Source organism: Pongo pygmaeus, chromosome 2 (genome assembly GCF_028885625.2).
Source record: "Pongo pygmaeus isolate AG05252 chromosome 2, NHGRI_mPonPyg2-v2.0_pri, whole genome shotgun sequence".
In the NCBI taxonomy this organism is placed as follows: Eukaryota; Metazoa; Chordata; class Mammalia; order Primates; family Hominidae; genus Pongo; species Pongo pygmaeus.
This window is the reverse complement of record NC_085930.1, coordinates 149,345,397-149,370,507: the sequence shown is the minus strand read 5'-3', so window position 1 is coordinate 149,370,507 and position 25,111 is coordinate 149,345,397. Positions and strand designations below refer to the sequence as shown.

The 25,111-nt window shown below is 39.0% G+C and overlaps 1 long non-coding RNA gene across 1 annotated transcript in view; it reads left to right on the top strand.

The window, feature by feature from the left end:
* Window positions 1-25,111, top strand: part of LOC134739192 (uncharacterized) — a 158,507-nt gene that overhangs the window by 8,546 nt on the left and 124,850 nt on the right. The window contains exon 2 of the long non-coding RNA XR_010125772.1: window positions 20,993-21,080. This is a non-coding gene — a long non-coding RNA (uncharacterized LOC134739192). The remainder of the gene's footprint in view (window positions 1-20,992; window positions 21,081-25,111) is intronic.

Sequence of the window (25,111 nt, the reverse complement as noted above, 5' to 3'; positions counted from 1 at the left end):
GTTTGAATGAAGGGATGTTGAATTTTATCAAAGGCCTATCCTGTGTCTATTGAGATAATCATGTGTTTTTTGTCTTTGGTTTTGTTTTTGCAATGAACCACATTTATTGATATGCATATGCTGAACCAACCTTGTATCCCAGGGATGAAGGCAACTTGGTCATGGTGGCTAAGCTTTTTGATGTGCTGCAGGATTTGGTTTGCCAATATTTTGTTGATAATTTTTGCATTGAGGTTTATCAAGGTTATTGGCTTGAAGTTTCCTTTTTTTGTTGTATCTCTGCCAGATGTCAGTCTCAGGATAATGCTGGCCTCATAGAATGAGTTAAGGAGGAGTCCCTTTTTTCAATTTTTTTGGAATAGTTTCAGTAGAAATGGCTCCAGCTCTTCTTTGTGTCTCTGGTAGAATGTAGCTGTATATCTCTCTGGTTCTAGGCTTTTATTGATTGGTAGGCTATTTATTACTGCCTAAATTTCAGAACTTGTTATTGGTCTATTCAGGGATTCAATTTCTTTCCAGTTCAGTTTTGGGAGGAAGTATGTGTCCAGAAATTTATCCATTTCTTCTAGATTTTCTAGTTCATATGCATAAAGGTGTTTATAATATTCTCTGATGGTTGTTTGTATTCCTGTGGCATCAGTGGTGATATCCACCTTGTCATTTCTGATTGTGTTTATTTGATTCTTCTCTCTTTTCCTCTTTATTAGACTAGCTAGCTGTCTATCTATTTTATTATTTTTTTTCAAAACACTGGCTCCTGGATTGATTCATTAATTTTTCTTGAAATTATTTTTTTTGTCTTTATCTCCTTCAGTTTAGTTCAGCTCTGATCTTGGTTATTTCTTGTGTTCTGCTAGTTTTGGGGTTTGTTTGCTCTTGGTTCTCTGGTTCTTTTAGTTGTGATGTTAGGATGTCAATTTGAGATCTTTCTAGCTTTTTGATGCGGGCATTTAGTGCTATAAATGTCCCACTTAACACTGCTTTAACTGTGTCCCAGAGATTCTGGTACATTGTCTCTTTGTTATTAGTAGTTTTAAAGAACTTCTTGATTTCTGCCTTAATTTAATTATCTACCCAGGAGTCATTCAGGAGCAGGTTGTTCAATTTCCATGTAGTTGCATTGAGTACATTCTTAATCTTGAGTTCTAATTTGATTGTGCTGTGGTCTGAGAGACTGTTTGTTATGATTTCAGTTCTTTTGCATTTGTTGAGGAGTGTTTTACTTCCAATTATGTGATGAATTTGGAGTAAGTGCCATGTGGCAATGAGAAGAATGCATATTCTGTTGTTTTAGGTGGAAAGTCCTGTAGATATCTATCAAGTCCACTTGAACCAGAGCTGAGTTCAGGTCTTGAGTATCTTAATTTTTTATCTCGATGATCTATCTAATATTGTCAGTGGAGTGTTAAACTCTTCCACTATTATTGTATTGTGTGGGACTCTAAATCTCTTTGAAGGTCTCTAAGAACTTGCTTTATGAGTGTGGGTGCTCCTGTATTGGATGCATATATATTTAAGATAGCTCTTCTTGTTGAATTGAGCCCTTTACCATTATGTAATGCCCTTCTTTATCTTTTTTTCACCTTTGTTGGTTTAAATTCTGTTTTGTCAGAAACTAGGATTGCACCCCATGCTTTTTTTCATTTTCCATTTTCTTGGTAAAATTTCCTTCATCCCTTTATTTTGAACCTATGTGCATCTTTGCAGGTGAGATAGATCTCTTGAAGACAGCATACTGATGGCTCTTGGCTCTTTATCCAGCTTGCCATTCTGTGTCTTTAAATTGGGGCATTTAGCCCATTTACATTTAAGATTAGTATTGTGATGTGTGAATTTGATCCATCATTGTGATGGTGGCCAGTTATTTTGCAGACTTGTTTATTTGGTTGCTTCATAGTGTCACTAGTCTGTGTACTTCAGTCTATTTTTGTAGTGGGTGGTAACAGTTTTTCCTTTCTTATTTAGTGTTTCTTTCAGGAGCTCTTACAAGACTGGCCTGGTGGTGATGAATTCTCTCAGCATTTGCTTGTCTGAAAAGGATCTTATTTCTCCTTTGCTTATGAAGCTTAGGTTTGACTGGATATGAAATTCTGGGTTGGAAATTCTTTTCTTTAAGAATGTTGAATATTGGCCCTCAATCTCTTCTGGCTTATAGGGTTTCCGCTGAGAAGTCTGCTGTTAGTTTGATGGGCTTCCCTTTGTAGGTCACCTGGCCTTTCTCTCTGGCTGCCCTTAACATTTTTTTTTCTCTCATTTCCACCTTGGAGGATCTGATAATTATGTGTTTTGGGGTTGACCTTCTCATGAGGTATCTTACTGGAGTTCTCTGCAGTTCCTCAGTTTGAATGTTGGCCTGTCTTTCTATGTTGGGGAAGTTCTTCTAGATGATATCCTAAAGTATGTTTCCGACTTTGTGCCATTCTCCCTATCTGTTTCAGGTACTCCAATCAGTTGTAGGTTTGGTCCCTTTACATAATCCTATATTTCTCAGAGATTTTGTTCATTCCTTTTTATTTTTTCTCCATTCTTGTCTACTTGTCTTCTTTCAGAAAGATAGTCTTCAAAGCTCTGATATTCTTTCCTCTGCTTGGTCTAATCTGGCTTGTAAACTGTTGCTACTTGTGATTGCACCGTGAAGTTCTCAAGTTGTGTTTTTCAGCACCATCAGGTCAGTTATGTTTCTTTCTAAACTGGCTGTTCTGGTTATCAGCTCCTGTATTGCTTTATCATGATTCTTAGCTTTCCATTGGGTTACAACATGCTCCTTTAGCTCAGTGAAGTTCATTATTACCCATCTTCTGAAGTCTACTTCTGCCAATTAAGCCACCTCAGCCTCTGCCCAGTTCTATGCCCTTGCTGGAGAGGCATTGTGGTCATTTGGAGGAGAAGAGGCACTCTTGATTTCTGAGTTTTCAGCATTTTTGCATTGATTCTTTCTCATCTTTGCGGGCTTATCTACCTTTAGTTTTTGAGGTTGCTGACCTTTGAATAAGGTTTTTGTGGGGTATTTTTTTTGTTGATGTTGTTTTTGTTTTCTGTTTGTTTGTTTGTTTGTTTTAACAGGCCACTCTTCCATAGGACTACTTTGGTTTTCTGGGGGTCCACTTCAGACCCTAGTTGCCTTGGTTTTTCCCATACCTGGAGATGTCACCAGTGAAGCCTGGGAAACAGCAAAGAGGGCAGCCTGATTGTTCATCTGGAAACTTTGTTCCAGGTGGGTACTGACCTGTTGTCAGCCCAAGCATGCCTGTAAGAGGTGGCAGGAGAGCCCTGTTAGGAGTTCTCACCAAGTCACAAGGAATGGGATCAGGGAACCTGCTTAAAGAAGCAGTCTGGCTACTTCTTTGTAGAGCAGGTGTCCTGTGTTGTTGGGGGGACCTTTCCTTGTCTAGACCATTTGGGTTCTCCAAAGCCTGGAATGGCTGTATCTATTGAACCACAGAGATGGCAGCTGCCCCTCCCCACTGGGAGCTCTGTCACAGGGAGAGATCAGAGCTCTATCCGTGGCTGGATTGGCTGAAGCCCCCACAGAGATGTCCTGCCCAGTGAGGAGGAGTGGATCGGGTTCCCCCTTAAGGAAGCAGTCTGACCACAATCCGGCAAGGCAACTGTGCTGCATTTTGGGGGTACATTTCCTTGTCCAGGCCGTTTGGGTTCTCCAACACTGGCAGGCTGGAATGGCTGAGTCTACCAAACTTCAGAGATGGTGACCACCCCTTTTTCTGGAAACTCAGTCCCCTCTCAGGCAGACTTCAGCCTATTGCCATTGGCTAGCAGGAATTGCAAGCCAGTGGTTCTCATCTTGTGAGGTGCTGTAGAAGTGGGGCCCACAGAACAGTGCTGCTTGGCTGCCTGGATTCAGTCCCCTTCCTAGCGATATATATGGACAGATCTTCCACCTTGCTGGAGATCCTGGGGATGGACAATGTAAAACTCCTGGGTCTCTGTGTGTGCCTGAGTGGCTGCTCTGCCAAGACTTCACAGAGCCCTGTGTAGCAGACCCAAGGCCCTAGTGGTGTGGGCTCATGAGGGGATCTCCTGATCAGTGGGTTGCAAAGCTCTTTGGAGAAATGTGGTTTCCTGGGCCAGGTTGCACAATCACTCACTGCTTCCCTTGGCTGGGGGTGGGGGTTTCTTTGGCTCTGTGCCACTCCTGGGTGGGCCATCAACCCACCCTGCTTTTCTTTGAGTTGTTTGCCTAGTCAGTTCTAATGTGAGAACCTGGATATTTCAGCTGAAGATCCTGAATTCACTTGTGTTTTCATTCCTCTCTGTGAGTGCCACAGACTGCAGCTGCTTCATTGATCATCTTGGCCTCCAATCCCAAATTTTAAACTGATGACAAATTAATAATGAATGCATGAGAAAACCAAAGAGAAAACTAATACAACTCTTTAAATTCATTCCACTGTTGTTTCTAATTATATTTTATTATACTAGTTCTTAAAGTTGTTGTAGTTATTATTTTTGATTGGTTCATCTTTTAGTCTTACTACTCAAGATATGAGTATCTTATATGTCACAGTTATGGTGTTATAATATTCTATTTTTCTATATATTTAGTGAGTTTCGTACCTTTAGATGATTTCTTATTGCTCATTAATGTCCTTTTCTTTCAGATTGAAGAACTCCCTTTAGCATTTTTTTGTAGGATGGGTCTGGTGTTGATGAAATCTCTCAGCTTTTGTTTTTTGTTTGTTTGTTTGTGTGTTTGTTTGTTTTGAAACAGTCTCATTCTGTCGCCAGGCTGGAGTGCAGTGGCGTGATCTCGGCTCACTGCAACCTCCACCTGCTGGGTTCAAGCGATTCTCATGCCTCAGCCTCCCAAGTAGCTGGGATTACAGGCACGTGCCATCACACCCAGCTAATTTTTGTATTTTTAGTAGAGACGGGGTTTCACCATGTTGGGCAGGATGGTCTCGATCTCCTGACCTCGTGATCTGCCCATCTCGGCCTCCCAAAGTGCTGGGATTACAGGCATGAGCCACCGCGCCCAGCCCTTTTGTTTGTTTTTATTTCTCCTTCATGTTTGAAGGATATTTTTGCCAGATATACTATTCTAGAATAAAATATTTTTCCTTCAGCACTTGAAATATGTCATGCCACTCTCTACTAGCCTGTAAGTTTTCCACTGAGGAGTTTGCTGCTAGACATATTGGAGCTCCTTTGTATATCATTTGTTTGATTTCTCTTGCTGTTTTTAGGATCATTTATTTACCTTTGACTTTTGGGAGTCATTGATTATCCAATGTCTTTGGGTAGTCTTATTTGGGTTTAATCTGCTTGATGTTTTATAATCTTCTTGTACTTAAATATTGATATCTTTCTTTAGGTTCGGGAAGTTCTCTTTTATTATTCTTTCAAAAAACCTTTCTCCCTCTACCTTCTTTTTAAGGCCAATAATTCTTAGATTTGCCCTTTTCAGGCTATTTTCTAGATCTTGTAGGCATCCTTCATTTTTCTTATTCTTTCTTCTTTTGTCTCCTCCAACTGTGTATTTTCAAATAGCCTGTCTTCAAGCTCATGAATCATTTCTTTTTCTTGATCAATTCTGCTGTTAAGAGATTCTGACACATTCTTCCATATGTCAGTCACATTTTTCAGCTCTTGATTCTTTTAAATTATTTCGATCTCTTTGTCAAAGTTATCTGATAGGATTCTGAATTTCTTCTCTCTGTTATCTTGAATTTCATTGAGTTTCCTCAAAACGGCTATTCTGAATTCTATCTGAGGTCACATATCTCTGTTTCTCTGAAATTGTTCACTAGTGCTTTATTTAGTTCATTTGGTGAGGTCATGTTTTTCCAGATGGTTTTGATGTTTGTGGATGTTCATTGGTGTCTGGGCATTGAAGAGTTAGTTATTATAGTCTTTGCATTCTGGGCTTGTTTGTACCCATCCTTCTTGAGAAAGCTTTCCAAGTATTCAAAAGGATTTGGGTGTTGTGGTCTAAGTCTTTGGTTACTACTGCCATATCTGCATTAGGGGATGCCCCAAGCCCAGTAACACTATGGCTCTTGCAGATTCATATAGGTACCTCCTTGGTGGTCTTGGGTAAGATCCAGTAGAAATCCCTCAATTACTAGTCAGAGACTCTTGTTCTCTTCTCTTACTTTGTCCCAAACAAAGTCTCTCTCCATGATGAGCTTCGTGGACTTGGTTGTGGGGTGATACAAACACCCCTGTGGCCACCACCACTGGGACCGTGCCGGGTTAGACTCAAAGGCATCACAGCACTGGGGCTCATCCAAAACTTACAGTGACCACTGCATGGCTACCACTTACGTTCACTTAATGCCCATCGGCTCTACAGTAAGCAGATGGCAAATCCAGCCAGGCTTGTGTCTTTCCCTTCAAGACATAAGTTTCCCTGGCCCCAGGTAGATCCATAGGTGCTGTTCAAGAGCTAGGACCTGGAGTCAGGAACCTTAGGAATCTAGCTAGTACTCTATTCTACTATTACTGAGCTGGCACCCAAGCTGCAAGACCAAGTCCTTCTCATTCTTTCCTCCTTTTCCTTAAGCAGAGAAGTCTTTCTGCATGGCTACCACCACAGGCCCACGGTGAGCACTGCCTGGCTAATGCTGATGTTCACTCACAGTCCAGAGGCTCTTTAGTTGGCTTGTGATGAATGCAGCCAGGCCTGTGTCTCTCCCTTCAGGGAACTGGGCTCCCCTCTGGCCCAGGGCAGGTTCAGAAATACTGTCCAGGAGCCAAGGCCTGGAACTGAGGACTGCAGGATCCCACTGGGTGCTCTACTCCACTGTGGCTTAGCTGATATTATGCTGCAAGGCAAAGTCTCCTTCAATCTTTTCTCTCCTTTCCTCAAGCGTAAGAAGCCTCTCACCCTAAACATCACAGCTAGGAATATGCTGGATCACAACTAAAGCCAGCATGGCGCTGACTCTGACCAAAGGTGAGACCCAGTACTCATCAAGGTGAGTACTGCCTTTCTACCACTGTTGATTATTTAGGGCCCAAGGGTACTTTAGTTAGCAGGTGATGAATCCTTCCAGGACTGGGTTCTTAACTTCAAGGCAGTGGGTCCCTTCTGGCCCAAAGTGTGTCTGGAAATGTCCTCTGGAATCTAGGGCCTGAAATAGTGGCCTCCCAACTCTGCCTGGTGCCCTGCTCTTCTATGGTTGAGCTGGTGTTCACGCTGCAAGACAAAGTCCTCTTTACTCTCTTTTCTCCTCTCCTCAAGCAGAAGAAAGGAGTTTCTCCCAGAGCTGTGAGCTGAGCTGTCTAGGGTTGGGGAGGGGTGATACAAGCCCTTGGTCACCCTAGCTGATGTCTCACTAGGTCATGTGCACCCCAAGTCCAGTGGCTTTAATCCCAGTACAGCACCAGGACTTGCCCAGGAATTGCAGACCTTGTGGCCTAGATTGCCTTTCAAGTTTATTTAGGACCCCAGAGAACCTTATCCCACAGTAGAGGGGCTTGCCAGTACTCAGGTTTCAACTGCTGGGATAGACAATCTGCCTCTGGCTATGGCTTGTCTAAATGATCCCTCTGTGGGTGCCACTGAGTTCTGCCCTGTGTTGCTTTCTGCTGTGACAGGACAGCACTGAGTTCTAATGCAAAATCCCACAATCACTTTGCGCTCCCTTCCCCAAGCACATACATTCTCTCTGTGTGCCACACAGCTGCCGCCAGGGAATGAGAGAGGGGTGTGCTGCCGGTGATTCAAGACTATGTTTTCTACCCCCTTCAGTGCCTCTTTTCTTACTATGATGTTAAAAACAGGTACTGTGATTGCTCACCTGAGTTTAGGTTTTTATGAAAGTGGTTTTTTTGTGTGTGAATAGCGGTTCAATTTGGTGTTCCCGTGCAGGGGATGATTGATGGAAATTTCTCTTTGGCCATCTTGCTCTGCCTCCCTGTAGTCTTGGCTTCCATTATTTCTGAGGAGAAATCTACTGTTAATCTTAGTGAAGATTGTGTGTGAATCACTTCTTATGTGAGATAAGTAAATTCGTTGCTTTTCTCTTATTTTTTCAAGTTTCTATCTGAATCTCTTGGAGTTTATTATTATGTTTCGAATTTGTGGAGATTTTTGCTATGTAGCTTCATGTTTTTCATCAACTTTGGGAAGTTTTTAGCCATTATTTCTTCAATTTTCTTTCTACCTCATTCTCTCTCTTTTGTACTTCTATAATTACCATATACCAGCCTATGCTAGCATGCTCGATGATGTCTTTTTTTTTTTTTTTTTGAGATGGAGTCTTGGTCTGTTGTCCAGGCAGTGCAGTGGTGGGATCTCGGCTCACTGCAACCTCCACCTCCTGGGTTCAAGCAATTATCCTGCCTCAGCTTCCTAAGTAGCTGGGACTACAGCTGTGTGCCACCACGCCTGGCTAATTTTTTCTATTTTTAGTAGAGGCGGGTTTTCACCGTGTTAGCCAGGATGGTCTCAATCTCCTGACCTCATGATCTGCCTGCCTCAGCCTCCCAAAGTGCTGGGATTACAGAATGAAGCACCGTGCCCGGCAATGATGTCTTACGTCATCCTGAATTTCTATTTTTTTTTAATGGACTGCTGAATTTCTTTTTTTAAATGTTTCCCTTTACTCATAATCTTTATTATTGTTCTTAGACTTTCCTTTAGTTCTGCAGGCATAAATTCCTTTAGTTCTTCAATGTCTTTTAAAATAGTGAATTCTGAGTCCTTTCCTAGAAAACCAATATCTGCAATTCAGGGATAATATATATTGACTGCTTGTTTTTCTTCCATGAATGCGCCATACTTTCTCTCTTTTTTTCTTTTTTTGTATGTCTTGTAATTTTTTGTTGATAACGAGATGATATGGTTTGGTTCTGTTTACCTAGCCAAATCTCATGTTGAATTGTAATCCCCAATGTTGCAGGTGGGACCTGGTGGGATGTGATTGGATCATGGGAGCAGTTTCTCAGGAATGGCTTAACACCATCCCCTTTGTTGCTGTTCTTGTGATAGTGAGAGAGTTCTCATGAAATCTGGTTGTTTAAAAGTATTTATCATCTCCCCTTACTCTCTCTTCCTCTTGTTCTGGCCATGTGAAATCCTGGGTCCCCCTTCACCTTACACCATGATTATAAGTTTCCTGAGGCCTCCCCAGAAGCAGAAGTCACTATATTTGTTGCACAGCCTGCAGAACCATGAGCAAATTTTCTTTTTTTCTTTAATAAATTACCCAGTCTCAGTTATATATTTATAGTAATACAAAAACAGAGTAATAAGCCAGACATTTTCAAAGATAATAATCTGAATTCTGGAATTCAGACTCTGCCTTCCTCAGGGTTAGTTGTCATTGCTGCTTATAGTTTTGGCTTGCTAAGTAACTTTCTGAACAAATTCTGTAAGGTCTGTATTCTTTTTATGTGTGGTCACTGAAATCTCTATTCTGTTAACTTAATGGTCAGCCAATGATTGGACGCAGATTTTTTTTAATGACTTGGAACTAAGAAGTCTTCTACTCTGAAACATTCAAGTTGGCTTTTCTCACATGTCTGACACTTTGGCAGAGTTCATTCAAAGACTGGGTTCAGCTAAGACTGCCATGGTCTCTTTAGTTTGGTGGCCTCAAGTAATCAAACTTCTTATATGGCAGTTCAGGCTCTCAGGGAAAATATTTTAAGGGATCTGTGTGACAGCTACTAGGCATCTTATGACCTAATATTGATGTCTTACAACACCATTTCTGCTGCATTCTATTGATCAAGTAGTTACTAAAGCCAGACAAGATTTAAGGGGAAGAATTAGACTTTATAGTCTTTATTTCTCAATATAAGAGTAGAATTTTTTTCACTATCTTTAATCTGGTATAGTAACCATTAAACAAATAATTTTTAAATGGAAAAACTTTAAAATGGAGAACATAAATAGAGAATATAGCTTAAATATAGTCTTTGTATATATAGTAAAAATAAAGTTACAATATAAAATAATATGATAGAAGTAAAGCCAATAATACTGCTCAAGTCAAACAACATAAATAGGCTTAACTCATCTATAAAAAAATTAAAGACTTTAATACAGCTCTTCAATCAAAGACAGATCAATTGTACAAACATTTGTAAGATTGTAAATCTAAACAATATAATGAATACTTCTGAATCCTAGTAACAGACAACAGACCATCTTTTCAAATGCACATGAGAGAAGGGGTTGAGGAGAGCTAGAGTCAGAGACCCAGGAGTTTCCTGTGTCCAGTTGTACTGGAGCTGCCTGCAATACCATGTTTCAGAACAGAGTAAGACCCCTGGTAAAGAAGAAATGAAGATATTATACAGGTATCAGATATAGTTTAATTACAAAGAAAGCATTAACTTGCCTCTGTGGTGACAGGGAATGGAATGGGCCCCAAGCATACTACAGCAGCTCTATGGAAAAGTGGCCAGATTGTTACATGGGTGCTCATTCCCGTATCTCTTCACAAGGCAGGTCCTCCAGGCCTGGGCCTCCAGCCACCCCTCACCAGAACTATTGAGCCAGTAGCAACTTGGCAACTCCCCAGACAGAGCCTCCAGGGGCAACTGAAAGCCTGGCAGTGGAACTGCGCTTGCCACCCTTGTACTAATGAAGGACCAAAGACCCTAAGTGCCTTATCCATACCTCCAACAAGCTGCAGTCAACCCAAGAAGAAGTGTCCAGTCTCTCTCCCAAGGGTTCCCCCTGCCCCCTACTGCTCATCACAAGGCAGAAAACCCCTGGCTTGGGCCCATAGAACAGACCCTCCATCCTAGGCTGATTGCACTGAGTGATTGCTGGCCTGCATCTCTCTGGGGTATGAGCCCCCAGGAGACATGCAAATGACCCTTGGACACAGCCACTACTAAGATCCCTTTCTCTACTACCTCCAAGTTGGGGAAGGAACACAAACACTGAGATCATCTCAGAGCTGCAGTGGGAAGCCCAGGAATGCCCAGTTACGATCTATAGCCATCACTCAAGGGAGAGAGGAACCCATACTTTCAAAGCTTTGGCAGGGAACATGGTTGCAACTGTGACAGAACATAAGGGAGCCACACAACCAAGTAAGAGTCTACCAACTGACCAATAAACCTAAGTTCCACCTGCTGAATCGCACACGAAACCTTCAACACCAAAAATGCCTCACTAACATACCTTCCTCTGAAACCAGAGACAGAAGCCAGCTTCAAATAAAGATCCTGCACAAAGTCTTGGCCCAGTGAAGACATCCGGAAAATAAGTGTATTGACTGTACTCAATCTACACTGCAGTTAAAAAAAAACAACCACATGCAGAGATGAGAAAGAACCAGTGCAAGAACTCTGGTAACTCAGATGGCCAGAGTATCTATCATTTGTCCTCCAAATAATTGTGCCAGTTCTCCAACAGGCATTCTTAACTAAGCTGAACTGGCTAGAATGACAGAAATAGAATTCAGAATATAAATAACAACTAAGATCATCAGGATTCAGGACGATAGGAAAACCCAATTCAAGGAAAATAAGAATCACAATAAAGCAATACAGGAGCTGAAGAATGAAGTAGTCAGTATAAAAAAGAACTTAACAGGTCTGACAGAGCTGAAAAACACAATACAAGAATTTCACAATGCATTCACAAGTATTAACAGTAGAATAAACTAAACTGAGGAAAGACTCTCAGAACTTGAAGACTGGTTCTCTGAAATAAGACAGCCAGACAAAAATAAAGAAAAAAAGAACAAGCAAAACCTCCAAGAAGTATGGGATTATGTAAAGAGGCCAAATCTATGAATCACTGGCATCCCTGAAAGGGAGGAGGAGAAAGGAAACAACTTGGAAAACATATTTCAGAATATCATCCATGAAAACTTCTTCAGCCTTGCTAGAGAGGCCAACAGTCAAATTCAGGAAATACAGAGAACTCCTGCAAAACTCTACACAAGATCATCCCCAAGACACATAATTATCAGATTTTCCAAGATCAAAATGAAAAAAATATGTTACAGGCAACTAGAGAGAAAGGACTGGTCACATACAAAGGGAACTCCATCAGGATAACAGCTTACCTCTCAGCTGAAACCCTACAAGCCAGAAGAAATTGAGGGCCTATATTCAACATTCTTAAAAAAATCTTCAAGAGTTACATATTCAGCCAAACTAAGCTTCCTAAATAAAGGAAAAATAAGATCCTTTTCAGATAGGCAAATGTTGAGGGAATTAATTACCCTGCAAGAGATCTTGAAAGGAGCACTAAATATAGAAAGAAAAGATCTCTATCAGCTAACAGAAAAACACACTTAAACACACAGACTAGTGACACTGTAAAGCAACCACACAAACAAGCCAACGTAATAACCAGCTAACAGCACAATGACAGAATCAAATCCACACGTGCCAATACTAACCTTGAATATAAACAGGCTAAATGTCCCACTTAAAAGGCACAGAGTAGCAGGATGGATAAAAAAGCAAGAGCCAATTGTAAATGCTGTCTTCAAGAGACTCATCTCACATGTAATGACACTCCTGGGCTCAAAATGAAGGGATGGAGGAAAATCTACCAAGCAAATGAAAACAGAAAAAAGCAGGGATTGTAAACCTAATTTCAGACAAAACAGATTTCAAACCAACAAAGAAAAAAGAGGATTAGATAATCATAGATGGTTCAATTCAATAAGACCTAACTATCATAAATATACATGCACCCAACACAGATTCATACGCACCCAGATTCATAAAGCAAGTTCTTGGAGAACTACAAAGAGACATACAGTCCCACATAATAATAGTGGGAGACTTCAATACTCCACTGACAGTATGGGACAGATCACTGAGGTAGAAAAGTAAAGATATTCAGGACCTAAACTTAACATTGGGTTAAATGGATCTGATATCTACAGAACTCTCCACCCCAAAACAATTGAATATACATTCTTCTCATCATCACATGGCACATACTCTAAAATTGACCACATAATTGGATATAAAACAATCTCAACAAATGTAAAAGAACCAAAATCATACCAAACATACTCTTGGACCACAGCATAATAAAAATGGAAGTCAAGACTGTGAAAATTGCTCAAAATCATGTAATTACATGAAAATTAAACAACATGCTCCTAAATGACATTTGGGTAAATAATGAAATTAAGGCAGAAATCAAGAAGTTCTTTGCAAATAATGAAAACAAAAATACAACGTACCGGAATTTCTGGGACACAGCTAAGGCAGTGTTAATAGGAGAACTCATAGCACTAAATGTCCACATCGAAAAGTTAGAAAGATATTAAATTAACAACTTAACTTCACAACTGAAAGAATTAGAGAAGCAAGAACAAATAAATCACAAAGCTAGCAGAAAATGAGAAATAACAAAAATCAGAGCTGAACTGAAGAAAATTGAGACAGAAAAAAACATTCAAAAGATCAGTGACACCACACACGCCTACAACCATCTGATCTTTGACAAACCTGACACAAACAAGCAATGGGGAAAAGATTCCCTATTTAATTAATTGTGTTGGGAAAACTGGCTAGCCATGTGTAAAAAACTGAAACTGGACCCCTTCCTTATACCTTATACACAAGTCAACTCAAGATGGATTAAAGACTTAAATGTAAGACCTAAAACCATAAAGATCCTAGAAGAAAACCTAGGCAATACCATTCAGGAAACAGACATGAGCAAAGACTTCATGTCTAAAACACCAAAATCAATGGTAACAAAAGCCAGAGTTGACAAATGGGATCTAATTAAACTAAAGAGCTTCTGCAGAGCAAAAGAAACTATCATCAGAGTGAACAGGCAACCTAGAGAATGGGAGATAATTTTTGCAATCTATCCATCTGACAAAGGGCTAATATCCATAACCTACAAAGAACTTAAACAAATTTATAAGAAAAAACCAAACAACCCCATCAAAAGGTGGGCAAAGGATATGAACAGGCATTTCTCAAAAGAAGTCATTTATGTAGCAAACAAACATATGAAATAATGCTCATCACTGGTCATTAGAGAAATGCAAATCAAAACCACAATGACATACCATCTTATGCCAGTTAGAATGGCAATCATTAAAAAGTCAGGAAACAACAGATGCTGGAGAGGATGTGGAGAAATAGGAATGCTTTTACACTGTTGGTGGGAGTGTAAATTGGTTCAACCATTGTGGAAGATGATGTAGTGATTCCTCAAGGATCTAGAACTAGAAATACCATTTGACCCAGCAATCCCATTATTGGATATATACCCAGAGGATTATAAATCATGCTACTATAAAGACACATGCACACATATGTTTATTGCGGCACTGTTCACAATAGCAAAGACTTGAACCAACCCAAAAGCCCATCAATGATAGACTGGATAAACAAAATATGGCACATATACACCATGGAATACTATGTAGCCATAAAAAAGGATGAGTTCATGTCATTTGCAGGGACATGGATGAAGCTGGAAACCATCATTCTCAGCAAACTATCACAACTATGGAAAACAAAACACCACATGTTCTCACTCATAAGTGGGAGTTGAACAATGAGAACACATGGACACAGGGAGGAGAACATCACACACCAGCCTGTCAGGGGTTGGGGGGCTAAGGGAGGGATAGCATTAGGAGAAATACCTAATGTAGGTGACGGATGGATGGGTGCAGCAAACCACCATGGCACGTGTATACCTATGTAACAAACCTGCATGTTCTGCACACATACCCCAGAACTTAAAGTATGATAATAAAAAAAAGATCAATGAATTCAAGGGTTGATTTTTTTGGAAAAAAATAATAAAATAGGTCATTAGCTAGATTAATAAAGAAGAAAAAATATCCCAATAAACACAATTAGAAATGATGAAGGGAATGTTACTACTGACCCCACAGAAATAAAAACAACCATCAGAAGCTTCTACAAACACCTCTACATACACACATTAGAAAAGAGATAGATATACCCACCCACAACTGAGTGGGGAAAAAGTGATTCCCTGAACAGACCAATAAAAAGTCCCAGAATTGAATGAGTACTAAATAGCCTGTCAACCAAAAAAAGGTGGGATCTGATAGTTTCACAGCTGAATTCTACCAGATGTACAAAGAAGAGCTGGTACCATTCCTACAGAAACAATTCCAAAAAATGAGGAGGAACTTCTCCCCAACTAATTCTATGAAATCATCATCAGCTTGATACCAAAACCTGGCAGAGACACAACAACAACAAAAACATCAGGCCAATATTCTTAATGAACATTGATGCAAAAATCCTCAACAAAATACTTGCAAACTGAATCCAACAGCACATCAAAAAATGAATCTACCATGATCAAATGGGCTTCCTCCCAGGATGCAAGGTTGATTCAACATACCCAAATCAATAAATGTGATTCATCACATAAAAAGACAGAAACCACATGATTATCTCAATAGATGCAGAAAAGGCTTTTCATAAAATTCAACATTCATTAATGTTAAAAACTTTAAATAAACTAGGTGTTGAAGGAACATACCTCAAAATAAGAGCCATGTATGACAAACCCACAGCCAACATTATATTGAATGGGCAAAACCTAGAAACATTCCCCTTGAAAACTAGCACAAGACAAGGATGCCCTCTCTTACCACTTCTGTTCAACATAGTATTGGAAGTCCTAGCCAGAACAATCAGGCAAGAGAAAGAAATAAAAGGCATCCAAATATGAAGAGAGGAAGTCAAACTATCTCTGTTTATAGATGACATGATTCTATATCTAGAAAATTCCATAGTCTTGGCCCAAAAGCTCCTCCAGCTGATAAACAACTTCAGCAAAGTTGAAGGATACAAAATCAATGTACAAAAATCACTAGCATTCCTATACTCTAACAACAGCCAAATGGAGAGCCAAGTCAGAAAGGCAATCCCATTCACAAGTGCCACAAAAAGAATAAAATACCTAGGAATACAGCTAACCAGGGAGATGAAAGATCTCTGCAATGAAAATTACAAAATATTGCTCAAAATAATCAGAGAAGACACAAACAAATGGAGAAACATCCCATGCTCACAGATAAGAAGAATCAGTGTCATTAAAATGGCTATACTGTCCACAATAATTTACAGATTCAGTGCTATTCCTATCAAACTACCAATGACATTCTTTATAGAACTAGATAAATTTATTTTAAATTTCATATAGAACCAAAAAAGAGCCCAAATTGCCACAGAAATCCTAAGCAAAAAGAATGAAGCTGGAGGCATGATGTTACTCAACTTTGTAGTACAAGGTTATAGTGACCAAAACAGCATGGTACTGGTAAAAAACAGTCACACAGACCGATAAAACAGAATAAAGAGCCCAGAAATAAGGCCACACTTCTATGAGCATATGATCTGTGACAAAGCTGACAAAAATGAGCAGTGGGGAAAAGACTCCCTATTCAATAAATGGTTCTGGAATAACTGGCTAGCCATATGCAGAAGATTGAAGCTGGACCCCTTCCTTACACCATATACAAAAATTAACTCAAGATAGATTAAAGACTTAAATGTAAAACCCAAAACTATAAAAAAAAAGAAACAAACCTGTAAGACAACTGAGGCAATATCATCCTGGGCATAGGAATGGGCAACTATTTCATGACAAAGACACTGAAAGCAATTGCAACAAAAGCAAAAATTGACAAATGAGATCTAATTAAACTGTAGAGCTTCTGCACAGCAAAAGAAACTGTCAACAGAGTAAATAGACAACCTACAGAATGGGAGAAAATATTTGGAAACTATGCATCTGACAAAGGTCTAATATCCAGCACCTATAAGGAACTTAAACAAATTTACAAGAAAAATCAACCCCATTAAAAAGTGGATAAAGGTCATGAACAGACACATTTTAAAAGAAGACATACATGCCACCAAAAATCATATGAAAAAAAGCTCAATATCACTGATCATCAGACAAATGCAAATCAAAACCAGAATGAGATACCATCTCACACCTGTCAGAATGGCTATGATTAAAAAGTAAAACAATAATAGATGCCAGTGAGGTTGCAGAGAAAAGGGAATAGTTATACACTGTTGGTGGGAGTGTAAATTAGTTCAACCATTGTGGAAAGCAGTATGGTGATTCCCCAAAGAGCTAAAAGCAGAACTGCCATTCAACTCAGCAATCTCATTGCTGGGTATATACCCGGAGGTGTATAAATCACTCTACCATAAAGACACACGCACATGAATGTTCATTGCAGCACTATTCATAACAGCAAAGACTCAAAATTAACCTAAATGCCCATCAGTGACACACTGAATAAAGAAAATGTGGTATACATGCACTACGGAATACTATTCCACAATAAAAAAAAGAAAAAGCACATGTCTTTTGTGGGAACATGGATGAAGCTGGAGGTTATCCTTAGCAAACTAACACAGGAACAGAAAACCAAATACCACATGTTCTCACTTAAAAGTGGGAGCTAAATAATGAGAACTTATGAACAAAAGAAGGAAAGAACAGATACTGGGGTTTACTTGAAGCGGGGAGAGTGGAAGGAGGGAAAAGAGCAGAAAAGGTAACTATTGGGTACTAGGCTTAATAACTGGCTGATGAAATAATATGTACAACAAACCCCCGTGGCAGATGTTTACCTGTGTACCATACCTTCACATGTACCCCCAAACTTAAAACTTAAAAAGCAAAAACAAATGCACATGAGTCATTCATGAAAATTAACCATATTTTAGCAATCAGAGAAAACCTCCATAAATTCCAAGGAGTAGGAATAATATTTTCTGGTCACAATGAAAAAATTAATGAAATTAATGCTGGAAAGAAAATATCCAAAGGATCTTCCTCCCAGGAACTTAAAAAAACATATATTAAGTAACATTTAGATCAAAGCAAAAATGCAAATAAAATTGCATAATTTATTATGGATAAAATAATAAAAGCATGACATATAATCTATATAAAGCAGTTTTCAAAGAAAAATTTATAATATTAACTATCTTTATCAATAAAAAGTAGAAGTGAGTTAAGACCCAATTCAAAGAGCCTGTAAAAGAACAAGGTAAACAAAAAGCAGAAGGAAGAAATTAATAAAGATAAAAGCAGAAATTAATGCATCAGAAAACTTCTGTTGACAAATAAATGACAAATAAACTAAAGTTTATTGTTTGAAAAATAAATGAACCGCATTGTCAAAACACCCACATATGTAGCAGAAAAAAAATGGAGAAAGTGTAAATACACAAAATAAAAGTGACATGTTATAATCAAAACAGAAATTCTAAAAGATTATACTGGACTATTGTATACAACTATGGAAACAAATTAATTGTAAAACCTAAATTAAATGGACATTTTTTAAGAAAAATGCAACTTGCCAGATTGATCCCAGCAGTAATAGAAAGTCTAAACAGACCAACTGTCATAGAATCAGTAGAGAAAATAACAAATGAGCTCTCCCACAAATGGGCGCCAGGACCAAATATTTTTTGACAGGGAATTCTGATAAATCTTTAAAGATTCGAGAAACCCATGTGCAATAAATACTGTACTAAATATTACAATGTTATAATAAATATTAAAACACAATAACTTTTTATGTCAAACAGTATTGGTATTGATGGAATAATAGACTGACTGCTAGAAGATAATAAAAAAATTCAAATAGACCAAATTGCAAATGGAAATTTCATATCTAATAATGATATCTTTTCAAATCAGTGATAGAAGAGGAGTATTTAATATATGCGGTTAGGAGGACTGGATGGCCTTGTGTATAAAAATAAAATTGGATCCATTTCTCATACTATCCACCAGGGAAAATTCTGAAAGGATCAGAGATTTAAATGTGATTTTAAAAAAATCTTATAAGTAATAGAAGAAAGCTTGTGTTAATTACTTTATAACCTGGGATTGGGGAAAAACTTTCTAATTATGACACAAAATACAAAAGCAATAAAGGGAAAAAGATTGATAATGAAAAACTGATAATTACAACAACAATCTTTTAAAGGACAGAGCCAGCAAAAAGAAAAAAAGAAAAAACACCCACAAGAATACCAAACCCACTAACAAAGTAGAAAGACCAATAAAAAATTAGAAATAATTTGTGGCCTATATCATAGGCAAGGATTTGATTTCCTTAACATCTAGAAAGCTTCTTAAAATTTTAAATGAAAAAGATCAAGACTCCTATAGAAAAATGAGCTAAGAATATGACAGTTTACAGAAAAAACATAAATGGCCTGTAACCATATGTAAATGTGCTCACTTTTGCTCATAATAGAAATGCAAAATAAAACTAGACTGAGATAACATTTTTTGCCCATCAGATTACGAAAATTCAAAAAAACTGTGAATACACTCTGTAGCGAAACTCGGGGAACAGGCGTTCCCATACATTACTGGTGAGAATGTTTTATGACACAAACCCTATTAGAAGGGAATTTGACATAACTCTCTAAATTACATTTACCTGTTGACTTAACAATACTATTTCTGAGGATCTTTCCCAAAGATACATGGACAAAAATAAAAAAAATTATTTATTGGATGATTATGGCATTATTTGTGCGCAAAACTAGAGACAATCTGAATATGCATCAATAGGAACTGGTTATATAAACTAAGGTACATCCACACAATGGTGTCTACTGCAGCTATTATAACAACAAGAAAAACCCCTGTCTAGCATCCTAAACTGGTTTTAAAGATATATTATTGAGTGAAAAAAACAAGGTGTAGAAATGTACATATAATATGCTACCATTCATCTCAGTAAAGGTCTTAGGTCACTGTTTTATATATTCATATGATATGGAAAGATAAACCAAAAGCTTAGATTTATGATCAAAGGTGGGAACGAAGTGGAAGGGACTGTATATCTCAACTTAAAGAAGTGGTTTTAAAATCATTAAAATATTTTACATAATTATAAACAAAAGTAAAAAGAGCAATTGTAAAAAAAAAAAGCAAAGCAAAACAAATGACTGTAACTACAAACTAAGTTGGTGGGAATTATTTCAAGTTAGTTTAAAGCACAGTAATTTTACTGTACATCTCCAGTGGGGTTTATCCCTAAAAACAAATAAAACAAAGATATTTAAAAATTATTTCAGTAGTCATATTGTTGGGGTAGTGTTATTCTGAAAGTGTTGTGCATGTATTATACAATAAAACAAATGACGAATTACGTTTGTGTCAATGTGAATCAGAACTTTTGACATAGAAAGGACAGACCGATGGGCAACTCTTGATGTCAGGAAAATCTTATAGTCCTGAATTTGAGTCTGAAATATCAATATCAACCCACGATGTATTTTATCTGGAAAAAAGAATATTTCTAACACTGGCCACAGAAAAGGCCCAGAGACCATGACTTACCCCGTAGTAATGGGTCTCATTTTTTCCCCAAAGTAGTCTCTGAGTATGACTAAAAGGAAGTAGGGTGTTTTGGAGGAATGAGTGATTCCAGACCTGGGCAGGAAATGTAAGATAAACGGTAGAACAGGAAAAACAGCACACCAGCAGGGCAGGGTCAGGTGTGAAGAAATGAAGCCAAATGAGTGGGTATAGTGATGCTGTGGTGTGCTGCACAGTTACCTTTGTAGGATTGAGGCACTCATTCTCCAATTGCTTAGAGTGTTGGCTGCTCACAGGTCACAGCTGAATCTTTCTCCGAGAATTGCTTTCAGAGGAGGGAAGCTGCCTTGCCCAGGGTTACTCCCCTATTCAGGGAGCAGCCCTGCCTAAATTGGGACAACTTTAAAGGCCACCCACACTAGTGAGGAGGTCCTTGAGGAATTGGCTAAGGTTTACAGTTGTAACTATATTACAGTTTAGCTTTTTCCTATGCCCAGTCCTGTTCGGCACATTCCCCAAGAGCACTCCCCAGTAATCTGTCCAGTCCTGTTGGTCTCATTCCCCAAAAGCACTCCCCAGTAAACCTGGGTGCAAATCTCTCTCTCACAGTCTGTTTCTTGCAGAACTTGGCCTAAGAGAATGAGTATGGGAGCCATCTGGCTTAACTGCCTTATTCTCCGTATAAGGTAATGTCTGTTTTTCATCCCATAGGAATAGCTTCCAGGGGTCCTAGCAAGGTGCATCCCAGTGTCAAGAATGTACTGCATTCAGAGAAGTTCAAACTATGGATTCCCACCAGGTATTTATAATTCATTGACAGTCCTCCCAGAGCAGGTATAGTTTAATAATTAGAAGTCATTTTTACCATAAGAAATGTTGCTTGGTAACATAGCTGACATTCCACCTTTACTAGGTTTCCAGGGAAACTGAGATAGAAAGTTAAATCAAGGTCATTTTTCCATAGAGAAAGAGCACGAGTTTTGTTAACCCTCTATTCACATTTAAAATCCATGAGTTCATAAAGATAAGTGAAACAAAGATCCCAACAACTCTCACTTAGAGGATACTAGAAAACTAATTTTATTATTATTATTTGAGAGGGGGTCTTACTCTGTTGCCCAGGCTGGAGTCCAGTGGCATGATCTGTACTCAGGCTCAAGCGATCCTCCCACCTCAGCCCCCCAAATAACTGCGGGCGCATATGTCAACATGCCTGGTTAATTTTTAATCTTTCTGTAGAGACGAGGTCTCCCTATACTGGCCAGGCTCATCTTGAACTTGGGTTCAAGTGATCCTCTCGCCTTAACCTCCCAAATTGCTGAGATTATAGATGTCACCACCATGCTTGACCAACTAATTCATTATTTTTAAACCTGGTAAATAAAGGAAAAGAATAATTTATATAGACTTTCTTATATGAACTGCAGCTCAAGATAATGAACGGATTGATAAAGGGAATTTCCTCTTGATAGAAGTATGCCAACTAATAAGTGAAGGGCAGAATTAAAAAGTATCTCCCCTTTGCCACTTCTACTGAAAAGAAGAATCTAGACCAAGACCATCAGTGACTGCTAATAGCGTCAAGGGGAGACAATCAGACATTATGTGCCCCCTGATGGAAGTACACGATACTACCTGTAGTATTCTTGCAAAAACGTCTAACCTGAATCTTACCAAGCTTCTAGATCTAAGTACCAATTGTTGGGGACAGAGGAATAAGCTAAATAATATTGTAGTGATGCAATTTTCAAATTCCAGATTGTGGAAATCTCTACAGGACAAATGGCCTGGTTTCTACAAAAAAGTTATTGACATGGGGGGTTGGAGAGAGAGAGAGAAGGGGAGGGGAGCAGGGACCAACAGAAGGACAGAGAAACATGGATACGTGAAGAAGGGAATGCATAGATAAGAGAGACCTGAGAGACAAGAGGCATATTAACCAATTATAATGTATAAAACATATATATGTTGATTTGAACAATGTGTACATTTATGATTCAGTTGAGCAAAATTAAACACTGAAAACCCCAGACACCTGGACAAACTCAGGCATTCTAAGGAGAGACACCTGGTCGACTCCAGGCATTCTAACAGGAGAGACTCCTGGCCAACCCCAGGCATTTTAACAGGAGAGACTCCTGGCCATCCCTAGGCATTCTAATGATAGAGACACCTGGATGACCTCAGGATGATGAGGAAGAAATTATTAGTTTTTTCAGATGTGATTATGATATTCATTATGTTATTTAAGAGTCCTCTGTCTTAGTTCATGAGGTAAAAAAGAAAACTAAAAAAAGTCTTCAACTTTTGGAGATACAGACAGAAGTATTTACAGATAAAGCAATAAAGTAATCTGTTCTTTCTTCTTCCAAAATAATATGCACTGTAGGGAAATGGATAAAAGATTAGAGGTAACTGGATTGGACATAAGTTGATAACTGCTGAAACTGGGCAATAGAGTTCATTACATGTTTGAAAATTTTCATTATAACAACTAGAAGCATATATACATTTAATTTTTAATATGATAATCTCACTCCAGGGAATCTATTTATAGATATCACCTCAATAAAAATGTTTTATGTAGCAACACTAACAACAAAAAACCGACCAATAAGCCCAGGAAATAAACACCCAACAATGGCATAAGGTTGAATAAATGATGATGCATTCATACCATGTAGTCAATAAAAAGAATAATTTAGAGTCAAACCAGTTTACCTGAAGTTTTCAGGAATATTGCTGAATGAGAATAGCGAGATGCACATATGTATGCATGAGATCCTATTAAAAAAATAAAGACAAAAACCCTACATTTGCATATTTGTATATGTGAGGGTGCCCAGAGGGTTATTAACATGGGTTGGGAAATTGTTTTGAGTAGATAGTAGGGAGGTGAAGCTGCTGAAAAACTTTAGTAAAAATTAAAGGAAGCCGTGGTGTGGCCTGTGTTCTGCGGGCCATGTTCTCTGGGTATGGCCAGAGTGCGAGCTGTCATGTCAGGCTGTGTTTCAGTCCTGCTTTGCCATTTGCCAGGGGTGACACAATGGAGAGGTTAGCAGTGTTCACAGAGCACCTACTGCATGCCCAGCCTGGCCTGGGAGCTCACAATACACAATGAAGATGCCACTCCTTCTTCTGAGAAGCTGCTGTGCTAAGGTCAACATTTTAAGCACAGGATGCTACGGGCATATCACTTAATTTTATGAGCCTCAATTTCCCCATTTGTAAAATGGTGTTACAATATCTGCTTCACAGGGGTACTAGGAAAATTAAATATGTACAACATGAGTGTAGCTATACCTTCTTGGATCACACTACTCTCACTATTAGGACCAAACATGCTATTATTGTCTCCAGGGGTAGGAAGATGGGTAGTTGAAATAGGTAAGGTGGGGTGGGGTTGGGGGAGAGTCAGAGAAAAGTCTGAGAGCTAAGGCATAAAAAAGTGAGGCAGAATTTTATGATTGTTTCTTCAGAACACAAAGGAGGAGAATTTTTTCATTTATTAATTTGAAAATATTAATTTAATGTTTACTATGTTATACAAGTTTATTTTCTCACCGTTCTGGAGGCCAGAAATCTGAGATCAAAATGTGGGTAGGGCCATGCTTCCTCTGAAGGCACTAGGAATGATCTGTTCCAGGCCCCTTTCCTAGCATCTGATAGTTCTTGGTTTGTGGCAGCACAATTTTAACTTCTCAAGGTTTTCTCCCTGTTTGTGTGTCCATCTCTGTGTCCAAATTTCCCCTTTTCATAAGGATACCAGTCATATTGGATTAGGGCCACTCTTTTCCACTATGACTTTATCTTTCCTAATTACATCATCAATTACTCTATTCCCAAATAAGATCTCATTCTGAGGTACTGGGGGTTAGGACTTCAACATATAAATTTACATAAAAAGAAAGGACATTGAAATGCTCAAGTGGGTGGGTGGGCTGCAACCTTAAATAGGGAATTCAAGGGGGGCCTCATTGAGAAGGGGACACTGAAGTGAATGAAGGCTTCAGGAAGTTGAGAGTGGGCCATGTGTCAAGCAGAGGGAATAGCCAATGCAAAGGCACCAAGCTGGAGCAAGCTTGGGATTTTCCAGGAACAGCAGGGAACCAGTGTGGCTATAGCAGAGAGAAAGTGAGGGAAGATGGGAAGGCAGGGACCTGGTTGAGATCGTGTGGCCCTTGGAGACCTGTGAAGAACTTTGGCTTTTACTCTGAGCATAATGGGGAATGATTTGCAGACACTAGACGGTAGAGGTATGATCTGGTTTGTGTCTTGAGAAGGGTCACTTTGGTGGTGAGTTTTAGAATACATTATGAATGGGTGGGGAAGCCATTAGGGAGCTAGGGGTGTGATCTAGACGAGAGATGACTGAGACAGAAGAAAGAGGTGAGACTTTCCGGGCAATGTCTTGAGCAGAGTAGTAGAGATGGGATTTGCTGCACAAATAGGGATTGGCTTTAAAAAGCCATGGCATGGTACCGGGCCTCTGCAAATATTTATAATTTCAATTCTTTCCGATTACTGCAAATTTAAAGACTATAGCAAAATATCTGGTGGACAGAAGGCCCTCAATAAAGGTCAGTTTCTTTTCTTTCCCTTGTATTCTTAAGTCTGTCTCACCCTACACTTCTCCATTCCCAATCACTCATCTTAATCTTTGCTGGCTCTTTAATCCTTAAAGAGTGTAAATGGTTGTTGGCTTAAAGCAGTACATTTTAAATTGTCCTCTGAGGAATCCTAGGTATTTGAGACAGTGCCGTGGGGCCCAAGTGGGGGTCAAATAATGGCTAACTGGAGGGATCTTGAGCTGTCCCTGCCCAATCCCCA